Genomic DNA, 20,485 nt, shown 5'->3' with positions numbered 1-20,485 from the left:
GGAGAGAGGAGTCACCACTGGGGATTTGGGGGGGAGGAGTCACCACTGAGGACTTGGGGGGGAGGAGTCACCACTGGGGACTTGGGGGGAGGAGTCATCAATAGGAACTTGGGGGGAGGAGTCACCACTGGGGACTTGGGAAGAGGAGTCACTACTGGGGGACTTGGGGGGGGAGGAGTAACTACTGCGGGACTTGGGGGAGGAGTCACTACTGGGGACTTGGGGGGAGGAGTCACCACTGAGGACTTGGGGGGATTAGTCACCACTGGGGACTTGGGAGGAGGAGTCACCACTGGGGACTTGGGGGGGAGGAGTCACCACTGGGGACTTTGGGAGAGGAGTCACCACTGGGGACTTGGGGGGAAGGAGTCACTACTGGGGACTTGGGGGGGAGGAGTCACTACTGGGCGACTTGGGGGGAGGAGTCACTACTGGGGACTTGGAAGGGAGGAGTCACCGCTGGGGACTTGGGGAATATCATCACTGGGGACTTGGGGGGATTAGTCACCACTGGGGACTTGTGGGGGAGGAGTCACTACTGGGGACTTGGGGGAGGAGTCACCACTGGGGACTTAGGGGGGAGTCACCACTGGGGACTTGGGGGAAGGAGTCACCACTGGGGACTTGGGGGGAGGAGTCACCACTGGGGACTTGGGGGAGGAGTCACCACTGGGGACTTGCGGGGGAGGAGTCACCACTGGGGACTTGCGGGGGAGGAGTCACCACTGGAGACTTGGGGGAAGGAGTCACTCCTGGGGTACTTGGGGGGGAGGAGTCACTACTGGGGGACTTGGGGGGAGGAGTCACCACTGGGGACTTGGGGGGAGGAGTCACCTCTGGGGACTTGGGGGGAGGAGTCACCAATGGGGACTTGGGAGGAGGAGTCACTACTGGGGACTTGGGGGGGAGGAGTCAACACTGGGGACTTGGAAGGGAGGAGTCACTACTAGGGGACTTGGGGGGGAGGAGTCACTACTGGGGGACTTGGGGGAAGGAGTCACCACTAGGGACTTGGGGGGAGGAGTCACCACTGGGGACTTGGGGGGAGGAGTCACTACTGGGGGACTTGGGGGTGAGGAGTCACTACTGGGGACTTGGGGGGAGGAGTCACTATTGGGGACTTGGGGGGGAGTCACCACTGGGGACTTGGGAGGATTAGTCACCACTGGGGACTTGGGAGGAGGAGTCACCACTGGGGACTTGGGGGGGGAGGAGTCACCACTGGGGACTTAGGGGGGTAGGAGTCACCACTGAGGACTTTAAGGGAGGAGTCACCACTGGGGACTTGGGGGAGGAGTCACCAATGGGGACTTGGGGGAGGAGTCACCACTGGGGACTTGGGGGGAAGGAGTCTTTACTGGGGACTTGGTGGGGAGGAGTCACTACTGTGGAACTTGGGGGGGGGGAGGAGTCACTACTGGGCGACTTGGGAGAGAGGAGTCACCACTGGGGATTTGGGGGGGAGGAGTCACCACTGAGGACTTGGGGGGAGGAGTCACCACTGGGGACTTGGGGGGAGGAGTCATCAATAGGAACTTGGGGGGAGGAGTCACCACTATGGACTTGGGGAGAGGAGTCACTACTGGGGGACTTGGGGGGGAGGAGTAACTACTGGGGGACTTGGGGGAGGAGTCACTACTGGGGACTTGGGGGGAGGAGTCACCACTGAGGACTTGGGGGGATTAGTCACCACTGGGGACTTGGGAGGAGGAGTCACCACTGGGGACTTGGGGGGGAGGAGTCACCACTGGGGACTTAGGGGGGTAGGAGTCACCACTGAGGACTTTGGGGGAGGAGTCACCACTGGGGACTTGGGGGGAAGGAGTCTTTACTGGGGACTTGGTGGGGAGGAGTCACTACTGTGGAACTTGGGGGGGGGGGGAGGAGTCACTACTGGGCGACTTGGGAGAGAGGAGTCACCACTGGGGATTTGGGGGGGAGGAGTCACCACTGAGGACTTGGGGGGGAGGAGTCACCACTGGGGACTTGGGGGGAGGAGTCACCAATAGGGACTTGGGGGAAGGAGTCACCACTAGGGACTTGGGGGGAAAAGTCACTACTGGGGGACTTGGGGGGAGGAGTAACTACTGTGGGACTTGGGGGGAGGAGTCAACACTGGGGACTTGGGGGGAGGAGTCACCACTGAGGACTTCGGGGGGAGGAGTCACTACTGTGGGACTTGAAGGGGAGGAGTCACTACTGGGCGACTTGGGGGGGGAGAAGTCACCACTGGGGACTTGGGGGGGAGGAGTCACCACTGGGGACTTGGGGGAGGAGTCAACAATGGGGACTTGGGGGGAGGAGTCACCACTGGGGACTTGGGAGGAGGAGTCAACACTGGGGACTTGGGGGAGGAGTCACTACTGGGGGACTTGATGGGGAGGAGTCACTACTGGCGGACTTGGGGGGAGATGTCACCACTGGGGACTTGGGGGGAGGAGTCACCACTGGGGACTTGGGGGGAGTCACCACTGGGGACTTGGGGGGGAGGAGTCACTACTGGGGAACTTGGGAGGAGGAGTCACTACTTGGGACTTGGGGTGAGGAGTCACCACTGGGGACTTGGGGGAAGTCACCACTGGGGACTTGGGGGAGAGGAGTCACCCCTGGGGACTTGGGGGGAGGAGTCACCTCTGATTACTGGGGTGTGTGGGGTCACCACTGGGGGACTGAGGGGGTGGAGTCACCACTGGGGACTTGGGGGGTGGATTCATCACTGGGAACTGGGGGGGGGTTAGTGGAGTCACCACTGGGGGCTGGAGGGAGGTTAGTGGAGTCACCACTGGGGAATGGGGGGTGGAGTCATCACTGGGTGTCTTCGGGGAGGAGTCACCACTGGGGACATGGGAGGAGGAGTCACCACTGGGGACTTGGGGGGAGTCACCACTGGGGACTTAGGGGGAGGAGTCACCACTGGGGATTTAGGGGGGGAGGAGTCACCATTGGGGACTTGGGGGTTAGAGTCACCACTGGGGACTTGGGGGGAGTAGTCACTACTGGGGGACTTGGGGGGAGGAGTCACTTCTGGGGATTTGGGGGGAGGAGTCACCACTGGGGACTTGGGGGAAAGTCACCACTGGGGACTTGGGGGGGAGGAGTCACCCCTGGGGACTTGGGAGGAGGAGTCACTGCTGGGGGACTTAAGGGGTGTGGAGTCACCACTGGTTACTGGGGTGTGTGGGGTCACCACTGGGGGACTGAGGGGGTGGAGTCACCAATGGGGACTTGGGGGGTGGAGTCATCACTGGGAACTGGGGGGGGGGTTAGTGGAGTCACCACTGGGGGCTGAAGGGAGGTTAGTGGAGTCACCACTGGGGAATGGGGGGTGGAGTCACCACTGGGGGTCTTGGGGGAGGAGTCACCACTGGGGACTTGGGAGGAGGAGTCACCACTGAGGACTTGGGGGAGTCAACACTGGGGACTTAGGGGGAGGAGTCACCACTGGGAATTTAGGAGGGGAGGAGTCACCACTGGAGATTTGGGAGGGAGGAGTCAAACTGGGGACTTGTGGGGAGGAGTCACCAATGGGGACTTGGGGGGAGGAGTCACCACTGGGGACTTGGGGGGGAGGAGTCAACACTGGGGACTTGGAGGGGGGAGGAGTCACTACTGGGGGACTTGGAGGGAGGAGTCACTACTGGAGGACTTGGGAGGATGAGTCACCTCTGGGGACTTGGGAGGAGGAGTCACCACTGGGGACTTGGGGAGGAGTCACTTCTGGGGGACTTGAGGGAGGAGGAGTCACCACTGGTTACTGGGGGGGGTTAGTGGAGTCACCACTGGGGGCTAGGGGGAGGTTAGTGGCGTCACCACTGGGGACTGGGGGTGGAGTCACCACTGGGGACTGGGGGGTAGAGTCACCACTGGGGGTCTTAGGGGAGGAGTCTCCACTGGGGACTTGGGAGGAGGAGTCACCACTGGGGACTTGGGGGGAGTCACCACTGGGGACTTAGGGGGAGGAGTCACCACTGGGGATTTAGGGGGGGAGGAGTCACCACTGGGGACTTGGGAGGGAGGAGTCACCACTGGGGACTTAGGGGGGAGGAGTCACCAATGGGGACTTGGGGGGAAAAGTCACTACTGGGGGACTTGGGGGGGGAGGAGTCACTACTGGGCCACTTGGGGGGGAGGAGTCACCACTGGGGACATGGGGGGAGGAGTCACCACTGGGGGACTGGAGGGAGGAGTCACCACTGGGGGACTGGGGGGGAGTGACCACTGGGGGACTGGGGGGTAGAGTCCCCATTGGGGGACTGGGGGGTTGGAGTCACCACTGAGGGACTGGGGGGAGGAGTCACCACTGGGGGACTGGGGGGGGAGTCAACACTGGGGACTTGGGGGAGGAGTCACTACTGGGGGACTTGATGGGGAGGAGTCACTACTGGCGGACTTGGGGGGAGATGTCACCACTGGGGACTTGGGGGGAGGAGTCACCACTGGGGATTTAGGGGGGGGAGGAGTCACCACTGGGGACTTGGGGGGAGTCACCACTGGGGACTTGGGGGGGAGGAGTCACTACTGGGGAACTTGGGAGGAGGAGTCACTACTTGGGACTTGGGGTGAGGAGTCACCACTGGGGACTTGGGGGAAGTCACCACTGGGGACTTGGGGGAGAGGAGTCACCCCTGGGGACTTGGGGGGAGGAGTCACCTCTGATTACTGGGGTGTGTGGGGTCACCACTGGGGGACTGAGGGGGTGGAGTCACCACTGGGGACTTGGGGGGTGGATTCATCACTGGGAACTGGGGGGGGGGTTAGTGGAGTCACCACTGGGGGCTGGAGGGAGGTTAGTGGAGTCACCACTGGGGAATGGGGGGTGGAGTCATCACTGGGTGTCTTCGGGGAGGAGTCACCACTGGGGACATGGGAGGAGGAGTCACCACTGGGGACTTGGGGGGAGTCACCACTGGGGACTTAGGGGGAGGAGTCACCACTGGGGATTTAGGGGGGGAGGAGTCACCATTGGGGACTTGGGGGTTAGAGTCACCACTGGGGACTTGGGGGGAGTAGTCACTACTGGGGGACTTGGGGGGAGGAGTCACTTCTGGGGATTTGGGGGGAGGAGTCACCACTGGGGACTTGGGGGAAAGTCACCACTGGGGACTTGGGGGGGAGGAGTCACCCCTGGGGACTTGGGAGGAGGAGTCACTGCTGGGGGACTTAAGGGGTGTGGAGTCACCACTGGTTACTGGGGTGTGTGGGGTCACCACTGGGGGACTGAGGGGGTGGAGTCACCAATGGGGACTTGGGGGGTGGAGTCATCACTGGGAACTGGGGGGGGGGTTAGTGGAGTCACCACTGGGGGCTGAAGGGAGGTTAGTGGAGTCACCACTGGGGAATGGGGGGTGGAGTCACCACTGGGGGTCTTGGGGGAGGAGTCACCACTGGGGACTTGGGAGGAGGAGTCACCACTGAGGACTTGGGGGAGTCAACACTGGGGACTTAGGGGGAGGAGTCACCACTGGGAATTTAGGAGGGGAGGAGTCACCACTGGAGATTTGGGAGGGAGGAGTCAAACTGGGGACTTGTGGGGAGGAGTCACCAATGGGGACTTGGGGGGAGGAGTCACCACTGGGGACTTGGGGGGGAGGAGTCAACACTGGGGACTTGGAGGGGGGAGGAGTCACTACTGGGGGACTTGGAGGGAGGAGTCACTACTGGAGGACTTGGGAGGATGAGTCACCTCTGGGGACTTGGGAGGAGGAGTCACCACTGGGGACTTGGGGAGGAGTCACTTCTGGGGGACTTGAGGGAGGAGGAGTCACCACTGGTTACTGGGGGGGGTTAGTGGAGTCACCACTGGGGGCTAGGGGGAGGTTAGTGGCGTCACCACTGGGGACTGGGGGTGGAGTCACCACTGGGGACTGGGGGGTAGAGTCACCACTGGGGGTCTTAGGGGAGGAGTCTCCACTGGGGACTTGGGAGGAGGAGTCACCACTGGGGACTTGGGGGAGTCACCACTGGGGACTTAGGGGGAGGAGTCACCACTGGGGATTTAGGGGGGGAGGAGTCACCACTGGGGACTTGGGAGGGAGGAGTCACCACTGGGGACTTAGGGGGGAGGAGTCACCAATGGGGACTTGGGGGAAAAGTCACTACTGGGGGACTTGGGGGGGGAGGAGTCACTACTGGGCCACTTGGGGGGGAGGAGTCACCACTGGGGACATGGGGGGAGGAGTCACCACTGGGGGACTGGAGGGAGGAGTCACCACTGGGGGACTGGGGGGGAGTGACCACTGGGGGACTGGGGGGTAGAGTCCCCATTGGGGGACTGGGGGGTTGGAGTCACCACTGAGGGACTGGGGGGAGGAGTCACCACTGGGGGACTGGGGGGGGAGTCACCACTGGAGGACTGGGGGGTGGAGTCACCAATGGGGGACTGGGGGTGGAGTCACTACTGGGGACCGGGGGGGATGGAGTAACCACTGGGGACTGAGGGGGGTGGTCACCACTGGGGGGACTGGGGGGTGAAGTCACCACTAGGAGACTGGAGGGTGGAGTAACCACTGGGGGACTGGGGGGATGGAGTCACCACTGGGGGACTGGGGGGATGAAGTCACCACTGGGGACTAGGGGGTGGAGTCATTACTGGGGGGACTGGGGGGTGGAGTCACCATTCGGGGCACTGGGGGGGAGTCATCACAGGGGGGGTGAAGTCACCACTGGGGACTGGAAAGTTGTAGAGTCATCACTGGGGACTGGGGGGGTGGTGGAGTCACCACTGGGGACTGGGGGGTAGATTCACCACTGGGGAATGGGGGGTAGAGTCATTACTGGGGACTAACAGTGGAGTCACCACTGGGGACTGGGGGGAGGTGGAGCCACCACTGGGGACTAGGGGAGGTGGAGTCACCACTGGGGACTCGGGGGGGTGGAGTCACCACTGGGGACTTCGGAGGAGGAGTCACCACTGGGGACATGGGCGGAGTCACTACTGGGGACTTGGGGGGAGGAGTCACCACTTGGGACTTGGGAGGGGGGAGTCACCACTGGGGACTTGGGGGAGGAGTCACCAATGGGGACTTGGGGGGGAGGAGTCACCACTGGGGAATTGGGGGGAGTCAACACTGGGGACTTGGGGGGGAGGAGTCACTACTGGGGGACTTGGGGGGGAGGAGTCACTCCTGGGGGACTTGGAGGGAGGAGTCACCACTGGGGATTTGGGGGAGGAGTCACCACTGGGGACTTAGGGGGAGGAGTCACTACTGGGGGACTTGGGGGGGAGGAGTCACTACTAGGCGACTTGGGGGGAGGAGTCACTACTGGGGACTTGGGGGAGGAGTCACCGCTGGGGACTTGGGGGATATCATCACTGGGGACTTGGGGGGATTAGTCACCACTGGGGACTTGTGGGGGAGGAGTCACCACTGGGGACTTGGGGGGGAAGTCACCACTGGGGACTTTGGGGGGAGTCACCACTGGAGACTTGGGGGAAGGAGTCACCACTGGGGACATGGGGGAGGAGTCACCAATGGGGACTTGGGGGAGGAGTCACCACTGGGGACTTGCGGGGGAGGAGTCACCACTGGAGACTTGGGGGAAGGAGTCACTCCTGTGGTACTTGGGGGGGAGGAGTCACTACTGGCGGACTTGGGGGGAGGAGTCACCACTGGGGACTTGGGGGGAAGAGTCACCTCTGGGGACTTGGGGGAGGAGTCACCAATGGGGACTTGGGAGGAGGAGTCACTACTGGGGACTTGGGGGGGGAGGAGTCAACACTGGGGACTTGGGGGGGAGGAGTCACTACTGGGGGACTTCGGGGGAAGGAGTCACTACTGGGGGACTTGGGGGAAGGAATCACCACTAGGGACTTGGGGGAGGAGTCACCACTGGGGACTTGGGGGGAGGAGTCACTACTGGGGGATTTAGGGGTGAGGAGTCACTACTGGGGACTTGGGGGAAGGAGTCACTATTGGGGACTTGGGGGGGGGGAGTCACCACTGGGGACTTGGGGGGATTAGTCACCACTGGGGACTTGGGAGGAGGAGTCACCACTGGGGACATGGGGGGGGAGGAGTCACCACTGGGGACTTAGGGGGGTAGGAGTCACCACTGAGGACTTTAAGGGAGGAGTCACCACTGGGGACTTGGGGGAGGAGTCACCAATGGGGACTTGGGGGAGGAGTCACCACTGGGGACTTGGGGGGAAGGAGTCTTTACTGGGGACTTGGTGGGGAGGAGTCACTACTATGGAACTTGGGGGGGGGAGGAGTCACTACTGGTCGACTTGGGAAAGAGGAGTCACCACTGGGGATTTGGGGGGGAGGAGTCACCACTGAGGACTTGGGTGGGAGGAGTCACCACTGGGGACTTGGGGGGAGGAGTCATCAATAGGGACTTGGGGGGAGGAGTCACCACTGGGGACTTGGGGGGAGGAGTCACTACTGGGGGACTTGGGGGGGGAGGAGTAACTACTGGGGGACTTGGGGGGAGGAGTCACCACTGGGGACTTGGGGGGAGGAGTCACCACTGAGGACTTCGGGGGGAGGAGTCACTACTGTGGGACTTGAAGGGGAGGAGTCACTACTGGGCGACTTGGGGGGGGGGAGGAGTCACCACTGGGGACTTGGGGGGATTAGTCACCACTGGGGACTTGGGAGGAGGAGTCACCACTGGGGACTTGGGGGGAAGGAGTCACCACTGGGGAGTTAGGGGGGTAGGAGTCACCACTGAGGACTTTAAGGGAGAAGTCACCACTGGGGACTTGGGGGAGGAGTCACCAATGGGGACTTGGGGGAGGAGTCACCACTGGGGACTTGGGGGGAAGGAGTCTTTACTGGGGACTTGGTGGGGAGGAGTCACTACTGTGGAACTTGGGGGGGGGGAGGAGTCACTACTGGGCGACTTGGGAGAGAGGAGTCACTACTGGGGATTTGGGGGGGAGGAGTCACCACTGAGGACTTGGGGGGGAGGAGTCACCACTGGGGACTTGTGGGGAGGAGTCACCACTGGGGACTTGGGGGGGAGGAGTCAACACTGGGGACTTGGAGGGGGGAGGAGTCACTACTGGGGGACTTGGAGGGAGGAGTCACTACTGGAGGACTTGGGAGGATGAGTCACCTCTGGGGACTTGGGAGGAGGAGTCACCACTGGGGACTTGGGGAGGAGTCACTTCTGGGGGACTTGAGGGAGGAGGAGTCACCACTGGTTACTGGGGGGGGTTAGTGGAGTCACCACTGGGGGCTAGGGGGAGGTTAGTGGCGTCACCACTGGGGACTGGGGGTGGAGTCACCACTGGGGACTGGGGGGTAGAGTCACCACTGGGGGTCTTAGGGGAGGAGTCTCCACTGGGGACTTGGGAGGAGGAGTCACCACTGGGAACTTGGGGGGAGTCACCACTGGGGACTTAGGGGGAGGAGTCACCACTGGGGATTTAGGGGGGGAGGAGTCACCACTGGGGACTTGGGAGGGAGGAGTCACCACTGGGGACTTAGGGGGGAGGAGTCACCAATGGGGACTTGGGGGAAAAAGTCACTACTGGGGGACTTGGGGGGGGAGGAGTCACTACTGGGCCACTTGGGGGGGAGGAGTCACCACTGGGGACATGGGGGGAGGAGTCACCACTGGGGGACTGGAGGGAGGAGTCACCACTGGGGGACTGGGGGGGAGTGACCACTGGGGGACTGGGGGGTAGAGTCCCCATTGGGGGACTGGGGGGTTGGAGTCACCACTGAGGGACTGGGGGGAGGAGTCACCACTGGGGGACTGGGGGGGGAGTCACCACTGGAGGACTGGGGGGTGGAGTCACCAATGGGGGACTGGGGGTGGAGTCACTACTGGGGACCGGGGGGGATGGAGTAACCACTGGGGACTGAGGGGGGTGGTCACCACTGGGAGGACTGGGGGGTGAAGTCACCACTAGGAGACTGGAGGGTGGAGTAACCACTGGGGGACTGGGGGGGTGGAGTCACCACTGGGGGACTGGGGGGATGAAGTCACCACTGGGGACTAGGGGGTGGAGTCATTACTGGGGGGACTGGGGGGTGGAGTCACCATTCGGGGCACTGGGGGGGAGTCATCACAGGGGGGGTGAAGTCACCACTGGGGACTGGAAAGTTGTAGAGTCATCACTGGGGACTGGGGGGGTGGTGGAGTCACCACTGGGGACTGGGGGGTAGATTCACCACTGGGGAATGGGGGGTAGAGTCATTACTGGGGACTAACAGTGGAGTCACCACTGGGGACTGGGGGGAGGTGGAGCCACCACTGGGGACTAGGGGAGGTGGAGTCACCACTGGGGACTCGGGGGGGTGGAGTCACCACTGGGGACTTCGGAGGAGGAGTCACCACTGGGGACATGGGCGGAGTCACTACTGGGGACTTGGGGGGAGGAGTCACCACTTGGGACTTGGGAGGGGGGAGTCACCACTGGGGACTTGGGGGAGGAGTCACCAATGGGGACTTGGGGGGAGGAGTCACCACTGGGGAATTGGGGGGAGTCAACACTGGGGACTTGGGGGGAGGAGTCACTACTGGGGGACTTGGGGGGGAGGAGTCACTCCTGGGGGACTTGGAGGGAGGAGTCACCACTGGGGATTTGGGGGAGGAGTCACCACTGGGGACTTGGGGGGAGGAGTCACTACTGGGGGACTTGGGGGGGAGGAGTCACTACTAGGCGACTTGGGGGGAGGAGTCACTACTGGGGACTTGGGGGAGGAGTCACCGCTGGGGACTTGGGGGATATCATCACTGGGGACTTGGGAGGATTAGTCACCACTGGGGACTTGTGGGGGAGGAGTCACCACTGGGGACTTGGGGGAGAAGTCACCACTGGGGACTTTGGGGGGAGTCACCACTGGAGACTTGGGGGAAGGAGTCACCACTGGGGACATGGGGGAGGAGTCACCAATGGGGACTTGGGGGAGGAGTCACCACTGGGGACTTGCGGGGGAGGAGTCACCACTGGAGACTTGGAGGAAGGAGTCACTCCTGTGGTACTTGGGGGGGAGGAGTCACTACTGGGGGACTTGGGGGGAGGAGTCACCACTGGGGACTTGGGGGGAAGAGTCACCTCTGGGGACTTGGGGGAGGAGTCACCAATGGGGACTTGGGAGGAGGAGTCACTACTGGGGACTTGGGGGGGGAGGAGTCAACACTGGGGACTTGGGGGGGAGGAGTCACTACTGGGGGACTTCGGGGGAAGGAGTCACTACTGGGGGACTTGGGGGAAGGAATCACCACTAGGGACTTGGGAGGAGGAGTCACCACTGGGGACTTGGGGGGAGGAGTCACTACTGGGGGATTTAGGGGTGAGGAGTCACTACTGGGGACTTGGGGGAAGGAGTCACTATTGGGGACTTGGGGGGGGGAGTCACCACTGGGGACTTGGGGGGATTAGTCACCACTGGGGACTTGGGAGGAGGAGTCACCACTGGGGACATGGGGGGGAGGAGTCACCACTGGGGACTTAGGGGGGTAGGAGTCACCACTGAGGACTTTAAGGGAGGAGTCACCACTGGGGACTTGGGGGAGGAGTCACCAATGGGGACTTGGGGGAGGAGTCACCACTGGGGACTTGGGGGGAAGGAGTCTTTACTGGGGACTTGGTGGGGAGGAGTCACTACTGTGGAACTTGGGGGGGGGAGGAGTCACTACTGGTCGACTTGGGAAAGAGGAGTCACCACTGGGGATTTGGGGGGGAGGAGTCACCACTGAGGACTTGGGGGGGAGGAGTCACCACTGGGGACTTGGGGGGAGGAGTCATCAATAGGGACTTGGGGGGAGGAGTCACCACTGGGGACTTGGGGGGAGGAGTCACTACTGGGGGACTTGGGGGGGGAGGAGTAACTACTGGGGGACTTGGGGGGAGGAGTCACCACTGGGGACTTGGGGGGAGGAGTCACCACTGAGGACTTCGGGGGGAGGAGTCACTACTGTGGGACTTGAAGGGGAGGAGTCACTACTGGGCGACTTGGGGGGGGGAGGAGTCACCACTGGGGACTTGGGGGGATTAGTCACCACTGGGGACTTGGGAGGAGGAGTCACCACTGGGGACTTGGGGGGAAGGAGTCACCACTGGGGAGTTAGGGGGGTAGGAGTCACCACTGAGGACTTTAAGGGAGGAGTCACCACTGGGGACTTGGGGGAGGAGTCACCAATGGGGACTTGGGGGAGGAGTCACCACTGGGGACTTGGGGGGAAGGAGTCTTTACTGGGGACTTGGTGGGGAGGAGTCACTACTGTGGAACTTGGGGGGGGGGGAGGAGTCACTACTGGGCGACTTGGGAGAGAGGAGTCACTACTGGGGATTTGGGGGGGAGGAGTCACCACTGAGGACTTGGGGGGGAGGAGTCACCACTGGGGACTTGGGGGGAGGAGTCATCAATAGGGACTTGGGGGGAGGAGTCACCACTGGGGACTTGGGGGGAGGAGTCACTACTATGGGGACTTGGGGGGAGGAGTAACTACTGGGGGACTTGGGGGGAGGAGTCACCACTGGGGACTTGGGGGGAGGAGTCACCACTGAGGACTTCGGGGGGAGGAGTCACTACTGGGCGACTTGGGGGGGGGGGAGGAGTCACCACTGGGGACTTGGGGGGGAGGAGTCACCACTGGGGACTTGTGGGGAGGAGTCAACAATGGGGACTTGGGGAGGAGGAGTCATCACTGGGGACTTGGGGGGAGGAGTCAACACTGGGGACTTGGGGGGGAGGAGTCACTACTGGGGGACTTGGTATGGAGGAGTCACTACTGGGGGACTTGGGGGAGGAGTCACCACTGGGGACTTGGGGGGAGGAGTCACCACTGGGGACTTGGGAGGAGTGACTACTGGGGGATTTGAGGGGGGAGGAGTCACTACTAGATACTGGGGTGTGTGGGGTCACTACTGGGGGACTGAGGGGGTGGAGTCACCACTGGGGACTTGGGGGGTGGAGTCATCACTGGGAACTGGGGGGGGTTAGTGGAGTCACCGCTGGGGGCTGGGGGGAGGTTAGTGGAGTCACCACTGGGGACTGGGGGGTGGAGTCACCACTGAGGGTCTTGGGGAGGAGTCACCACTGGGGACTTGGGAGGAGTCACCACTGGGGACTTAGGTAGAGGAGTCACCACTGGGGATTTAGGGGGGGGAGGAGTCACCACTGGGGACTTGGGGGGAGTCACCACTGGGGACTTGGGGGGGAGGAGTCACTACTGGGGGATTTGGGGGGAGGAGTCACTACTGGGCGACTTGGGGGGAGTCTCTACTTGGGACTTGGGCTGAGGAGTCACCACTGGGGACTTGGGGGGAAGTCACCACTGGGGACTTGGGGAGAGGAGTCACCCCTGGGGACTTGGGGGGAGGAGTCACTACTGGGGGACTTGAGGGGGAGGAGTCACCACTGGTTACTGGGGTGTGTGGCGTCACCACTGGGGGACTGAGGGGGTGGAGTCACCACTGGGGACTTGGGGGGTGGATTCATCACTGGGAACTGGAGGGGGTTAGTGGAGTCACCACTGGGGACTGGAGAGAGGTTAGTGGAGTTACCACTGGGGAATGGGGGGTGGAGTCATCACTGGGTGTCTTTTAGGAGGAGTCACCACTGGGAACTTGGGAGAAGGAGTCACCACTGGGGACTTGGGGGGAGTCATTACTGGAGACTTAGGGGGAGGATTCACCACTGGGGATTTAGGGGGGGGAGGAGTCACCATTGGGGACTTGGTGGAAGGAGTCACCACTGGGGACTTGGGGGGAGTAGTCACTACTGGGGGACTTGGGGGGAGGAGTCACTACTGGGCGACTTGGGGGGAGGAGTCACTTCTGGGGACTTGGGGGGAGGAGTCATCACTGGGGACTTGGGGAAAAGTCACCACTGGGGACTTGGGGGGGAGGAGTCACCCCTGGGGACTTGGGGGGAGGAGTCACTACTGGGGGACTTGAGGGGTGTGGAGTCACCACTGGGGGACTGAGGGGGTGGAGTCACCAATAGGGACTTGGGGGTGAAGTCATCACTGGGAACTGGGGGGGTTAGTGGAGTCCCCACTGGGGGCTGGAGGGAGGTTAGTGGAGTCACCACTGGGGAATGGGGGGTGGAGTCACCACTGGGGGTCTTGGGGGAGGAGTCACCACTGGGGACTTGGGGGGAGGAGTCACCAATGGGGACTTGGGGGGGAGGAGTCACCACTGGGGACTTGGGGTGGAGGAGTCAACACTGGGGACTTGGAGGGGGGAGGAGTCACTACTGGGGGACTTGGAGGGAGGAGTCACTACTGGAGGACTTGGGGGAGGAGTCACCACTGGGGACTTGGGGGGAGGAGTCACCACTGGGGACTTGGGGAGGAGTCACTACTGGAGGACTTGAGGGGGGAGGAGTCACCACTGGTTACTGGGGTGTGTGGGATCACCACTGGTGGACTGAGGGGGTGGAGTCACCACTGGGGACTTGGAGGGTGGAGTCATCACTGGGAACTGGGGGGGGTTAGTGGAGTCACCACTGGAGGCTAGAGGGAGGTTAGTGGAGTCACCACTGGGGACTGGGAGGTGGAGTCACCACTGGGGACTGGGGGTGGAGTTACCACTGGGGGTCTTAGGGGAGGAGTCTCCACTGGGGACTTGGGAGGAGGAGTCACCACTGGGGACTTGGGGGGAGTCACCACTGGGGACTTATGGGGAGGAGTCACCACTGGGGATTTAGGGGGGAGGAGTCACCACTGGGGTCTTGGGAGGAAGGAGTCACCACTGGAGACTTGGGGGGGAGTCACCAATGGGGACTTGGGAGGAGGAGTCACCACTGGGGACTTGGGGGGAGTCACCACTGGGGGACTGAGGGGGTGGAGTCACCACTGGGGACTTGGGGGGTGGATTCATCACTGGGAACTGGAGGGGGTTAGTGGAGTCACCACTGGGGACTGGAGGGAGGTTAGTGGAGTTACCACTGGGGAATGGGGGGTGGAGTCATCACTGGGTGTCTTTTAGGAGGAGTCACCACTGGGGACTTGGGAGAAGGAGTCACCACTGGGGACTTGGGGGGAGTCATTACTGGAGACTTAGGGGGAGGATTCACCACTGGGGATTTAGGGGGGGGAGGAGTCACCATTGGGGACTTGGTGGAAGGAGTCACCACTGGGGACTTGGGGGGAGTAGTCACTACTGGGGGACTTGGGGGGAGGAGTCACTACTGGGCGACTTGGGGGGAGGAGTCACTTCTGGGGACTTGGGGGGAGGAGTCATCACTGGGGACTTGGGGAAAAGTCACCACTGGGGACTTGGGGGGGAGGAGTCACCCCTGGGGACTTGGGGGGAGAAGTCACTACTGGGGGACTTGAGGGGTGTGGAGTCACCACTGGGGGACTGAGGGGGTGGAGTCACCAATAGGGACTTGGGGGTGAAGTCATCACTGGGAACTGGGGGGGTTAGTGGAGTCCCCACTGGGGGCTGGAGGGAGGTTAGTGGAGTCACCACTGGGGAATGGGGGGTGGAGTCACCACTGGGGGTCTTGGGGGAGGAGTCACCACTGGGGACTTGGGGGGAGGAGTCACCAATGGGGACTTGGGGGGGAGGAGTCACCACTGGGGACTTGGGGTGGCGGAGTCAACACTGGGGACTTGGAGGGGGGAGGAGTCACTACTGGGGGACTTGGAGGGAGGAGTCACTACTGGAGGACTTGGGGGAGGAGTCACCACTGGGGACTTGGGGGGAGGAGTCACCACTGGGGACTTGGGGAGGAGTCACTACTGGAGGACTTGAGGGGGGAGGAGTCACCACTGGTTACTGGGGTGTGTGGGGTCACCACTGGGGGACTGAGGGGGTGGAGTCACCACTGGGGACTTGGAGGGTGGAGTCATCACTAGGAACTGGGGGGGTTAGTGGAGTCACCACTGGGGGCTAGAGGGAGGTTAGTGGAGTCACCACTGGGGACTGGGGGGTGGAGTCACCACTGGGGACTGGGGGGTGGAGTCACCACTGGGGGTCTTAGAGGAGGAGTCTCCACTGGGGACTTGGGAGGAGGAGTCACCACTGGGGACTTGGAAGAAGTCACCACTGGGGACTTAGGGGGAGGAGTCACCACTGGGGATTTAGGGGGGGAGGAGTCACCACTGGGGTCTTGGGAGGAAGGAGTCACCACTGGAGACTTGGGGGGAGGAGTCACCAATGGGGACTTGGGGGGAGGAGTCACCACTGGGGACTTTGGGTGGAGGAGTCAACACTGGGGACTTGGGGGGGGAGGAGTCACTACTGGGGGACTTGGGGGGAGGAGTCACTACTGGGGGACTTGGGGGGAGGAGTCACCACTGGGGACTTGGGGGGGAGGAGTCACTACTGGGGGACATGGAGAGAAGTCACTACTGGGCTACTTGGGGGGAGGAGTGACTACTGGGTACTTGGGGGGAGTCACTACTTGGAACTTGGGGGGATTAGTCACCACTGGGGACTTGGGTGGGAGTCACCACTGGGGACTTGGGGGAGGAGTCACCATTGGGGACTTAGGGGTGGAGGAGTCACCACTGGGGACTTGGGGGAGGAGTCACCATTGGGGACTTGGGGAAAAGGAGTCACCAATGGGGACTTGGAAGGAGGAGTCACCACTGGGGACTTGGGGGGAGTCACCACTGGGAACTTGGGGAGATTAGTCACCACTGGGGACTTGGGGGGGGAGGAGTCACCACTGGGGACTTGGGGGGAGGAGTCACCGCAGGGGACTTAGGGGTGGAGGAGTCACCACTGGGGACTTGGGGGGAGGAGTCAACACTGGGGACTTGGGGATGAGGAGTCACCAATGGGGACTTCAGGGGAGGAGTCACCACTGGGGACTTGGCGGGAAGGAGTCACTACTGGGGGACTTGGGGGGGAGGAGTCACTACTGGGGGACTTGGGGGGAGGAGTCACCAGTGGGGACTTGGGGGGAGGAGTCACCACTGGGGACTTGGGGGGGAGGAGTCAATAATGGGGACTTGGGGGGGAGGAGTCACCACTGGGGACTTGGGGGGAGTCAACACTGGGGGCTTGGGGGGAGGAGTCACTACTTGGGGACTTGGGGGGGGGGAGGAGTCACTACTGGGGGACTTGGAGGGAGGAGTCACCAATGGGGACTTGGGGGGGAAGAGTCACCACTGGGGACTTGGGGGGAGGAGTCACTACTGGGGGACTTGGGGGGGGGTGGAGTCACTACTGGGGACTTGAAGGGAGGAGTCACCACTGGGGACTTGGGGGGGAGCCACCATTGGGGACTTGTGGGGATTAGTCACCACTGGGGACTTGGGGGGGAGGAGTCACCACTGGGGACTTGGGGAGAGGAGTCACCACTGGGGACTTAGGGGGGGGGAGGAGTCACCACTGGGGACTTTGGGGGAGGAGTCACCACTGGGGACTTGCGGGGGAGGAGTCACCAATGGGGACTTGGGGGGAGGAGTCACCACTGGGGACTTGGGGGGGGAGGAGTCAATAATGGGGACTTGGGGGGGAGGAGTCACCACTGGGGACTTGGGGGGAGTCAACACTGGGGGCTTGGGGGGGAGGAGTCACTACTTGGGGACTTGGGGGGGGGAAGCACTACTGGGGGACTTGGAGGGAGGAGTCACCAATGGGGACTTGGGGGGGAAGAGTCACCACTGGGGACTTGGGAGGAGGAGTCACTACTGGGGACTTGGGGGGAGGAGCCACTACTGGGGGACTTAGGGGTGGGAGGAGTCACTAATGGGGGACTTGGGGGGAGGAGTCACTACTGGGCGACTTGTGGGGGAGGAGTCACCACTGGGGATTTGGGGGGAGGAGTCACCAATGGGGAGTTGGGGGGGAGGAGTCATCACTGGGGACTTGGGGGGAGGAGTCACCACTGGGGACTTGGGGGGACGAGTCACCAATGGGGACTTGGGGGGAGCAGTCACCACTGGGGACTTGGGGGGAGGAGTCACCACTGGGGACTTGGGGGGGAGGAGTCACTACTGGGAGACTTGGGGGGAGGAGTCACTACTGGAGGACTTGGGGGGAGGAGTCACCACTGGGCACCTTGGGGGAGTCACCACTGGGGACTTGGGGGGAGGAGTCACCAATGGGGACTTGGGGGGAGGAGTCACCACTGGGGACTTGGGGTGGAGGAGTCAACACTGGGGACTTGGGGGGAGGAATCACCACTGGGGACTTGGGGGGGAGGAGTCACTACTAGGGGGACTTGGGGGGAGGAGTCACCACTGGGGACTTGGGGGGAGGAGTCACCATTGGGGACTTGGGGGAGGAGTCACCATTGGGGACTTGGGGAAAAGGAGTCACCAATGGGGACTTGGAAGGAGGAGTCACCACTGGGGACTTGGGGGGAGTCACCACTGGGAACTTGGGGAGATTAGTCACCACTGGGGACTTGGGGCGGGAGGAGTCACCACTGGGGACTTTTGGGGAGGAGTCACCACAGGGGACTTAGGGGTGGAGAAGTCACCACTGGGGACTTGGGGGGAGGAGTCAACACTGGGGACTTGGGGAGGAGGAGTCACCAATGGGGACTTCAGGGGAGGAGTCACCACTGGGGACTTGGGGGGAGTAGTCACTACTGGGGGACTTGGGGGAGGAGTCACTACTGGGCGACTTGGGGGGAGGAGTCACTTCTGGGGACTTGGGGGGAGGAGTCATCACTGGGGACTTGGGGAAAAGTCACCACTGGGGACTTGGGGGGGAGGAGTCACCCCTGGGGACTTGAGGGGAGGAGTCACTACTGGGGGACTTGAGGGGTGTGGAGTCACCACTGGGGGACTGAGGGGGTGGAGTCACCAATAGGGACTTGGGGGTGAAGTCATCACTGGGAACTGGGGGGGTTAGTGGAGTCCCCACTGGGGGCTGGAGGGAGGTTAGTGGAGTCACCACTGGGGAATGGGGGGTGGAGTCACCACTGGGGGTCTTGGGGGAGGAGTCACCACTGGGGACTTGGGGGGAGGAGTCACCAATGGGGACTTGGGGGGGAGGAGTCACCACTGGGGACTTGGGGTGGAGGAGTCAACACTGGGGACTTGGAGGGGGGAGGAGTCACTACTGGGGGACTTGGAGGGAGGAGTCACTACTGGAGGACTTGGGGGAGGAGTCACCACTGGGGACTTGGGGGGAGGAGTCACCACTGGGGACTTGGGGAGGAGTCACTACTGGAGGACTTGAGGGGGGAGGAGTCACCACTGGTTACTGGGGTGTGTGGGATCACCACTGGTGGACTGAGGGGGTGGAGTCACCACTGGGGACTTGGAGGGTGGAGTCATCACTGGGAACTGGGGGGGGTTAGTGGAGTCACCACTGGAGGCTAGAGGGAGGTTAGTGGAGTCACCACTGGGGACTGGGAGGTGGAGTCACCACTGGGGACTGGGGGTGGAGTTACCACTGGGGGTCTTAGGGGAGGAGTCTCCACTGGGGACTTGGGAGGAGGAGTCACCACTGGGGACTTGGGGGGAGTCACCACTGGGGACTTAGGGGGAGGAGTCACCACTGGGGATTTAGGGGGGGAGGAGTCACCACTGGGGTCTTGGGAGGAAGGAGTCACCACTGGAGACTTGGGGGGGGAGGAGTCACCAATGGGGACTTGGGAGGAGGAGTCACCACTGGGGACTTGGGGGGAGTCACCACTGGGGGACTGAGGGGGTGGAGTCACCACTGGGGACTTGGGGGGTGGATTCATCACTGGGAACTGGAGGGGGTTAGTGGAGTCACCACTGGGGACTGGAGGGAGGTTAGTGGAGTTACCACTGGGGAATGGGGGGTGGAGTCATCACTGGGTGTCTTTTAGGAGGAGTCACCACTGGGGACTTGGGAGAAGGAGTCACCACTGGGGACTTGGGGGGAGTCATTACTGGAGACTTAGGGGGAGGATTCACCACTGGGGATTTAGGGGGGGGAGGAGTCACCATTGGGGACTTGGTGGAAGGAGTCACCACTGGGGACTTGGGGGGAGTAGTCACTACTGGGGGACTTGGGGGGAGGAGTCACTACTGGGCGACTTGGGGGGAGGAGTCACTTCTGGGGACTTGGGGGGAGGAGTCATCACTGGGGACTTGGGGAAAAGTCACCACTGGGGACTTGGGGGGGAGGAGTCACCCCTGGGGACTTGGGGGGAGGAGTCACTACTGGGGGACTTGAGGGGTGTGGAGTCACCACTGGGGGACTGAGGGGGTGGAGTCACCAATAGGGACTTGGGGGTGAAGTCATCACTGGGAACTGGGGGTGTTAGTGGAGTCCCCACTGGGGGCTGGAGGGAGGTTAGTGGAGTCACCACTGGGGAATGGGGGGTGGAGTCACCACTGGGGGTCTTGGGGGAGGAGTCACCACTGGGGACTTGGGGGGAGGAGTCACCAATGGGGACTTGGGGGGGAGGAGTCACCACTGGGGACTTGGGGTGGAGGAGTCAACACTGGGGACTTGGAGGGGGGAGGAGTCACTACTGGGGGACTTGGAGGGAGGAGTCACTACTGGAGGACTTGGGGGAGGAGTCACCACTGGGGACTTGGGGGGAGGAGTCACCACTGGGGACTTGGGGAGGAGTCACTACTGGAGGACTTGAGGGGGGAGGAGTCACCACTGGTTACTGGGGTGTGTGGGGTC

This window comes from Procambarus clarkii, chromosome 5 (assembly GCF_040958095.1).
Source record: "Procambarus clarkii isolate CNS0578487 chromosome 5, FALCON_Pclarkii_2.0, whole genome shotgun sequence".
NCBI classification, from domain to species: domain Eukaryota; kingdom Metazoa; phylum Arthropoda; class Malacostraca; order Decapoda; family Cambaridae; genus Procambarus; species Procambarus clarkii.
The sequence above is the reverse complement of the archived record's forward strand: the minus strand, read 5'-3'. Positions refer to the sequence as shown.